The sequence below is a fragment of the Canis lupus genome, chromosome 20, assembly GCF_011100685.1.
Source record: "Canis lupus familiaris isolate Mischka breed German Shepherd chromosome 20, alternate assembly UU_Cfam_GSD_1.0, whole genome shotgun sequence".
NCBI classification, from domain to species: Eukaryota; Metazoa; Chordata; class Mammalia; order Carnivora; family Canidae; genus Canis; species Canis lupus.
This window is the reverse complement of record NC_049241.1, coordinates 43,084,296-43,093,176: the sequence shown is the minus strand read 5'-3', so window position 1 is coordinate 43,093,176 and position 8,881 is coordinate 43,084,296.

Genomic DNA, 8,881 nt, shown 5'->3' with positions numbered 1-8,881 from the left:
ACCCGATGCAGAACTCGATCCCAGGACCCCGGGATCACGACCTGAGCAGACGCTCAAGCACTGAGCCAGGTGCCTCCAGGGGCCTCCAGATGCTCTTGATTTTAACCAAGTCCAGTTGGCCCATCTTTTTCTTTGGTGGTCTCCGTTAGTTTTTTTTTTTTTTTTTTTAAGACATCCTATTTAAGAGACGTCTCTCTTATTGACTCTGGAGTCATGAAGGGATCCCTGAGAATTTAAATTTGTGGCGAAAGAAGGCTCAGCCATCCGCATAGACAGGGCTGCCTTTTTAACGTCGTTGAGTAGTTTAGGACAGAGGCAGGTTGCCACCTCCAGCTATTTGCTTGGCCTGTTCTTTTCTCGTGAGTGAGTTTTCTCCAGAAGGTGCCCGGCCACACGGCGGCATTCGGGAACTGGGCACCCCAGACAGATGCCCAGAGCAGTTGCCTGCCACCTGGAACAGGAGGCTGCTGGCTGGTCATTGGTGTGACAAAGGCGAGGCCCCTCTTCCATTCCTCACCACCAGGAATCAGGCCAGCACGCCCCTGCGGTCACACCGCCAGCCGCCCCAAGAGCCTGTCCAGGGTGGGGGGGCCAGCCTGCGGGCTGTGGGAAGTACACAGAGACACCCCAGACTAGGACTAAGTAAATCCTCAGGGGCGATGCTCAGGCTCCTGGTAAGGTCCTCACGCCTTCCTGACACACACCCAACGGCTCTGTCTAATCTGACAAGACTGGTTGTGCTGCTAGAAGCCCAAAGAACAAACTGGGGAGGGGTGATGGTGTTTCCTCAGGGAGCCAGCAGAGCAGGGGTGGAGGTTACTGGTGTCAAATGCAACTGGCCAAGCCGGCTCTCCACGGACCTCTGCTTTGTGGCACTCACCAATGTCGCTGGTCTAAATACCCCCACCGCGGCCAAGGCCAAGTTCCAACTGAACACTGGGCAGAGACGCTCTGAAGCACAACGTTGCACAAATCTCCATTCTATACACGTAGTGGGCGAGCCTCGGGAGCCTGATGAAGGTGTAGTGAACGATTAGGAGGTGGTGGGGTTTGAGTGCATTTGGGACCTCTGTTTTACATCATTTATCTGTTAGTTTCTATAACAGAAGCTTTAATCCTGGCTGCCTTTAACAATCAGCTCACAAAATTCTGGAAAATGTACCAGCCAGGGCAGCCCCGGTGGCGCAGTGGTTTAGCGCCGCCTGCAGCCCGGGGTGTGATCCTGGAGACCCGGGATCGAGTCCCACGTCGGGCTCCCTGCATGGAGCCTGCTTCTCCCTCTGCCTGTGTCTCTGCCTCTCTCTCTCTCTCTCTGAATAAATAAATAAATAAAATCTTAAAAAAAAGAAAAGAAAAGAAAAGAAAAGTTACCAGCCGGCACGCACAAGCCTATGGGAGCTGGATCCAGCACTCCACGGGGGCCTTGGGGTGGGGTGGGGGGACAACTTCTGTGTGGCAGGGGCCAGTGGGACAAGTTCAGGTCTCAGAGGTCGGGTGCCCAAGGACAGCAGGGCTCCCAGCTCCATGAAGCCTCACCCTGAGTGCTCCCTGGGGGCCTTTCACCTTCCCCTCCACCCCACTGATCCACCTGTCTGGTCCTAGTCGCCACATGTCAATCAGGACACTAATCCCAGAGGATAGAAGGTCAGCCTGCCCCGGTTATCTGATTTGGGGAAGAGGGTGGAGAGAAAATGGGCGCTCCTGATTCAGTTGCACAGGTGTGGTCACAGCCCGGTGCCAGGATTCCAGACTCTTCCCTACCAATTCCAGCCACGCAGCTTTCAATAATTAATGTGCTCACCCTGGCAATACTGCTGTTACTTAACCCTCAGCAGCCCCTAGCTCCCCGCGAGATAAAGTCCAAACTCCTGAGCCTGGTCTGTACAGTCCCTGAGGAATTTATTTTTTAGTTGGGCCCAGAGGAATGTGACCCTTGCTTACCTAGGCTCCAGGAGAAACTAGACTTTTCACCTTCCAGAATACGCTGTGCCTTCTTATCCTCCCGGGCAGTTCCCTCAGCCAGAAACACTTTCCCCCTTTTTGACCTGGGAAAAGCCTCTCTGTTCTCCTTGACCTGGATGAGAAATGCTACCCTTTCTGGGAAGCCCAGCCCCCCACCCCCCCACCCCACCCCCGCCCCGCAGCATCCCCTCAGCCAGACTACATTCCTCCCTCTTCCCCCCCATCCCAGGCTGGGGGTGCATATCTGGCTTCTAACGCTGTCTGTGGGGCCTTCTCACAAGGGGTGCATGATATGATATGTGTCCCCTCTGCTCTGTGGCTGCTGTCCCGTCTTATTTGTCTTTTCCTCCCTCCTCCATGGTCGAGGATCAGTAAAGGCTAGCTGAGAAATGAGCGCTGCAGTGTCGATTCATCCTTGTTGCTCCACAGCATCGACAACCACATTTCATAAGTTTTCTTAAGACTCTTTTTTTTTTAACAGATTTTATTTATTTCTTCATGAAAGACACACAGAGAAAGCCAGAGACACAGGCAGAGGGAGAAACAGGCTCCCTGCAAAGACCCAGATGTGGGACTTGATCCCAGGACCCCGGGATCACACCCTGTGCAGAAGGCAGACATTCAACTGCTGAGCCACCCAGGTGTCCCTTCTTCAGACTTTTGAGTTTTTGCTGCCCATCTACCCGGTGCCAGGATCCTGCTCGGCTCCGGGGCTTGGAGGGACACCTCTGGAAAGGAGGGTGCCCCCCCCTGCCCCCGCTGCCCAAATGCCTGCTTGCTCTATGTATGAGAGCACAGGACAGGCACTGTGCAGTTGTGGGGTGAAGAGGAGGGTCCTCCTGAGAGCTGGGGGCAGGGCGCGCCGCATCAAGGCTGAGTGTATGCATGCAACATGGGCGTGTGTGTGTCATGGTGCACATGTGCGTGTGTATGTGTGCATTGTGTAGATGTGTGTATGTGTATATGTGTACATGTGTGCACACGTGTTTGTGTGTGTGTGTGTGTGTGTGTGGTGCTGAGGGGACAGGAGCTCCTGTGAGACCTGAGCCTCTCCAGGCTGCAAGTACAGCTCCTGGGCTCCACCCCTGAACTCAGCACTGTCAGCCCTTTTGAGCAAGTGTGCTCCTCAAGCATCATCGGCGTGCCCACAGATGCCCCGGGGTCCTGCTTCAGTAGGTCCAGGATGGGGCCTCCCAGCGTGCATTTCCAACAAGCTGCCAGCACGTGCCACTGCCACTGGTCCAAATCCCTGGATCCCCAAATCAGACCCTTCAATGCTTTCTGTGCTCTGGCCACGTCTGCCGGGTTTTCATACCACCCTCTTGCCACATTGGTGAACCATGTGACTTTTATTTATTTATCATTTTCCTTTAAATTAGTCACTTTCTCACTTAAATACTTAAATTTTGAAAGGAAGTCTTTATATCATTACCATACATGTAAAGCTAGTGTTTTCCCAATGCAATGTAAGGTAAGCTGATAAATACTCAAGTTGCAAACTGTGTGTCTGTGGTGTGCTGTGAACCACCCCATGTCCTCCAGGGGCTACATGTGCTGTGCGGGTGCCACACACCTTGCCCACAGACTGGAATTCCGGAATCCCGAGGATGTGCCCGGGGCTTGGAAGGCAGTGGTCGGGGCCAAGTAGAGCAGCCCCACCAGAAGGTCTTTATTTATTATTTATTTATTAAAAAAGATGTATTTATTCATTTATTCATGATAGACACAGAGATTGAAAGAGAGGCAGAGACACAGGAGGAGGGAGAAGCAGACGCCATGCAGGGAGCCCGACGTGGGACTCGATCCTGGGACTCCAGGATCATGCCCTGGGCCAAAGGCAGGCGCTAAACCGCTGAGCCACCCAGGGATCCCAGGAGGTCTTTATATATTGGGTTTCCGTGGAGAACTTTGACAGGAGTTAAGGTCCCAAAATGCACTGGAGCCCCACGGCCAAGCCCATGCCTTTGTTTTAAAGGAGGGGACCTGGAGCTGGCCTGTCTAACACGCCAGCCACTGGCCACATGCTGTTACTTAACTTTAAAAGGAAATAACTACTAGCCACACTTCAAGAGCACAGGAGCACCTGTGGCTGGTGGCCACCGTGCTGCACAGCAGGAGGCCTGAGGGGGAGTTTCTGCTTGAATTCCTGCCACGGAGCTTTCCACCTTCTGGGCCTGGACTGTGAGCAATGGGGTGGGGGACACAGCAATGTCCGAATGCTGTCCCGTCCTCAGAAAAGGTGGGACCTTCCTTTGCTCTGCTCCTTCACCTCTCAGGATGCCGAATGCAACCTCTCGGCCTCCCGTTGGGAGGCTGGATATGTCCTAGGTGGCTCTATCCCTTGAAGCCACTCCTGCTACAAGGTGGCAAACCCCAACCCCCACCCCTCCCACTGCCTTTCTGCCTCTGGGGACCCAGGCCCAGTCTCTGGCCTAGACCTCACAGTCAGCCAATTCCATGTCTTGCCCTCCCAACCCTCCTAGCCCCCAGTCCTTTTGCTGTCTCTCAGCCTTGTGCCACTCAAACTTGAGCTTCTCTGGGTTCTCTGACTGCTGGTAGGTGCTTCTGGAAAGATCTAGCAGAGTTGTGATTGGGTCTGCTGCAGCCTTGGGCCGTGAGCAGGGCCTTGCTGCTGCTTGCTGCTCTGAGATCCGGGTCCCCTCTCATGGCGTGGGCTGGGGTCCCAGATCTTCTCTGTGTGCCTCTCCAACCTCTTTTTCCATCCCCGTCAGCCCACGGATGACTTAACACTGGTCCTGAGCTCCCTTGGCCAGCTGAGGGTGCTCCTTCCTGGCCAGCCTCCCTGAGGGTGGGGTCCCACTACCTCCTGGGACTGGCATCTATCCCACTGGCCACCCTGCTCTCCGTGACATGGCAGATAGCTTTTCCGTGTGTGCATGTGCGAGTGCGTGCCACGTTCTCCGTCTCCATTCCTGGGCCTGCCATTCACTCCCCTACCTCTGATGGGGCAGTAATGTGACACCTAGACCTACGTTATAATGAGCTTCCCTGTGACCTCACACAGCTGACGCCAAGTGTACAGCAACTTTGAAGACTGGACAACTCAGTGTGAGGATGTTAACATTGTCATGACAGGAAGTTTGGCAAAAGATGGTAATAAGGAGAAAAAGAGATACTTACGAACTCTATTCCTGGCGAAATATAACAGCCATGCAGACAACTGCACAGAAGATCTACAGCTCAGAAATGATCGTCTCGCCCAGGTCGAGAATGGGATTGCCACCCCCCAGTGGCCCCTTCACCCATCCTGCGCCTCGGACTCCCGCCCTCCCTGCAGCAGGGCCTGCGGTGCTGATGGCGCCTTGCTTTTTGGTATGGTCCCACCCACCTCCAGGCAGGAATCCCTGAACACTACACTTTCATCTTATCTGTGTTTGAACTTTATATTGCAGAAAAATAGAGTGGTTATTCTTTGATGTTTGATTTTGTTCATGTCACATTATTATTTTTTAAGTTTCCTCCAAGTTGGTACTCGTAGCTGTAGTTAATTCTCCTTTTTGCCACTCTTTTGCATTTTCTTTATGATTATAATCACAGATTGTTTATCCACATCACTCTCCGTGGACATTTGGGTTATTTTTAGGTTCCACTATCATGAAGAACGGTGCAGGGCATGCAAGTATGCGTGTCCTGGTGCATGTGTGCAAGCATTTCTATGGGTGCTCTTGCTGAACCACATGTATGTGTATTTTCAACTTTGGTAGATGATCTCTTTGGTGGTTATATTGATTTATGCATATGCATCAATACTCTACGGCAGCCTGCAGTTCTAGTTGCTTTATTTTCTTGCATGGTCTGATGAAAGCAAAAAAGAGGTGGGGCGGTGGGTAGGGGGAACTGTTAGTAAGAATTCAGAATAAATAGAAAGCAAAAAGTAAGATGGGGAAGTAAATCCCAGTGTGCCAGTAATGGACCAGGGGAAGCCTGGAATAAAAATTCATTTATAAGACACATACTAAATGTAACATCACAGAAAATTTTATGGTAAATTGATGAAAAGGAAATAACCGGAAAATATTATCCAAAAGAAAGCCATGAAGAGTTGTATTACACCAGACAAAATGGACTTGACGCCAAAAAGCGTTATTAGTGACAGAAGGGACGTCTATCACCAGAAAGATGTGACATTTTCAAAGTCGAATATGATGAATAACATAGCTTGAAAAAACAGAAAGCAAAAATTGATAGGACCACAAGTGGACACTGACCTAGCTGCCATCACGATAGAGACTTCTATGCTCATCTGTCCATGACTGACAGACAAAGCAGAAAACAAAAAGAGCAGAGAATGGAAAATGATACAGATCCTTAGAATAAGAACCCGGTGGAACTTCTTAGAAATGAAACGATGCAGTTAACTGAAATCGGAATCTCAGCAGATGGGTTTAAAAGTGGATTAGGGGATCCCTGGGTGGCTCAGCGGTTTAGCGCCTGTCTTTGGCCCAGGGCTCGATCCTGGAGTCCCAGGATCGAGTCCCACGTCGGGCTCCTGGCATGGAGCCTGCTTCTCCCTCCTCCTGTGTTGTGTCTGTGCCTCTCTCTCTCTCTCTCTCTCTCTCTCTCTATCATAAATAAATAAATAAATCTTTAAAAAAATAAAAAAATTAAAAGTGGATTAGACACACCTGGGGCGGGGGGCGGGGGGCGGTGAATGAACTCAGGGATCTGTCAGAAGGAATTTTCTGAAATACTGCACAGAGAGACAAAGAGGTTTTAAAAAGATGGAAAAGGCTAAGCTATCTAGAACTTTGTAAAGTAACATATGTTTCTTTAGAATTCTAGGAGGAAGAGAGGGAGAAACTGAGGCGGAGCAATATTTCAAGAACGCTCAGCTCAGCATTTCCCACTATAGATTCATGCAGCCCAATGAATCCCAAATAGGATTGAAAAAAAAAAAAGAAAAATATATATCAAGATACATCATGAAGATGCCCCAGGACGTCGTGGTGAGCCCTTCATCCCTGGCAGAGGTCTCAGTGCAGAGGAATATTTACTTCGTGGGATTTTGGGGGAAAGAAAAAAAGGTAGAACTTAAATCTTGGGTATGTAACTTGGAAGTGTGACAGGGGTAAAATGTTCTAAGGAGAGATGTCTGGGTGGCTCAGTGGTTGAGCATCTGCCTTCGGCTCAGGGTGTGATCCTGGGGTCCCAGGATCGAGTCCCACGTCGGGCTCCCTGCATGGAGCCTGCTTCTCCCTCTGCCTGTGTCTCTGCCTCTCTCTGTGTGTCTCTCATGAATAAATAAATAAAATATTTTAAAAAATGTTCTAAGGAGGTAACTTTAGGCTTTGTCAAGATGTGCAAAGTGAACATTTCAGGCAGTTGCCCCCGGTACCTTATGGCTCTCCAGGGGCTAATCAGGGCTCATACCTTGTCTTTGCCTGTTGCAAATAGAGCTGCTCTTAAGATGGTTTCCCCACTTTTTTATTTTCGTGGCATGAACTTTCTGGAGAGACCAGGCTGATTGTTTTAATTGCAGAATGGCCTACATTCAGGCCTGATGGTTTCACTGGGGCTCATTTAACATTGTTTTTTTTTTTTTTTTTTCTCCCTGGACCTTGTAGAAAATGTGTTCAACTTAATCTCTTTGTGGCACCTGTGACAGATATCGTTGCATGTGCGTGTGGGCAATTGGCAGTATGGTTATTGATGGACGTTGGTGGGGGGGGGATGAGAGTGTAGCCTTTATGAATTTGCATTTTACATTTGCAGAATGGGAGAGACCGCTGGCCTCCCTCCTTGAGCACTGCCCAGCTGACCCTGGTGCGGTGGTGGCGAGCCCCAGGATGGTGGAGGATGGCCAGGAGGTGGAGGATGGCCAGGAGGTGGAGGATGGCCAGCCAGGACTGAAGGCGGGGAGGCCGCACAGGATGGGGCCTGGGGTGGCGCGGCTGCCCGCTATGGCTGTTTCTGGCCCTCCCTTTGCTGTGGGACATGATGAAGTAATGGACACGGGTGACGTTAATGGCAACCTTTTAAAAAAATATATATATATTTTAAGATTTCATTTATTTATTCATGGGAGACACACACAGAGAGAGAGAGAGAGAGAGAGAGAGAGAGGCAGAGACACAGGCAGAGGGAGAAGCAGGCTCCATGCAGGGAGCCCAACGTGGGACTCGATCCCGGGCCTCCAGGGTCATGCCATGGGCCGAAGGCAGGCGCCAAACCGCCGAGCCACCCAGGCAGCCCAATGGCAACCTTAGAAACGAGAGAAAAGAAAATGAAAGAAGTCTAAGGCTTGTGAGCAAAGAGGGTCAATGGGAAATGCTGGGGTGAAGGTTTGAATCTGTATACTTTAGAGTATACACGGCTGAAAATTCGGGACCTTGAGAGCCTCGGGACAAGGTTAGGGGAAGCCATCAGTGTGACATCCCGGGTCCTCTCCCCCGTGGGGACCACTTCCAGAGGGCGATCCCCTTCAACCTTCCACAAAGTAACCAGACACGAGTTTCTGCAAATTGCTGTGGGCACTGTCTGGAGCAGCTAATTGGCATGAACACCCTCCCGGGCGGGGGCGTCCTTTAGAGAGGCCCGGGTGGAACAAACAGGCACTGTCAGGCCCCAGGGAACAGAGGCAGAAGGAGTTCATTGGGAAAGGAGCACGGCCGCTCCCCACGGCCACTCAGCTGATCGCCGGCGGGGAGCCCCCGCCCGTGCTCTGCAAACACTGGGCCCAGCGGGCAGCCGAGCATCCCTCGAGCATCCCTCGGGCTCTCTGTGGCTGTTGGCTCAGCGGACGCCTCTCCTCGCGGATTTGTGCTGGGAACAAACAATCGAGACCAGCTAGAAGGCGCGATCTGCTGCGGAAGAACAGACGGGGCGCTGCGAAAATATTTTCAAGGTTCGGAGGGTAACTGGGGCCGCGCTGCCCCCATCGGCGACCCCCTAAGGACTT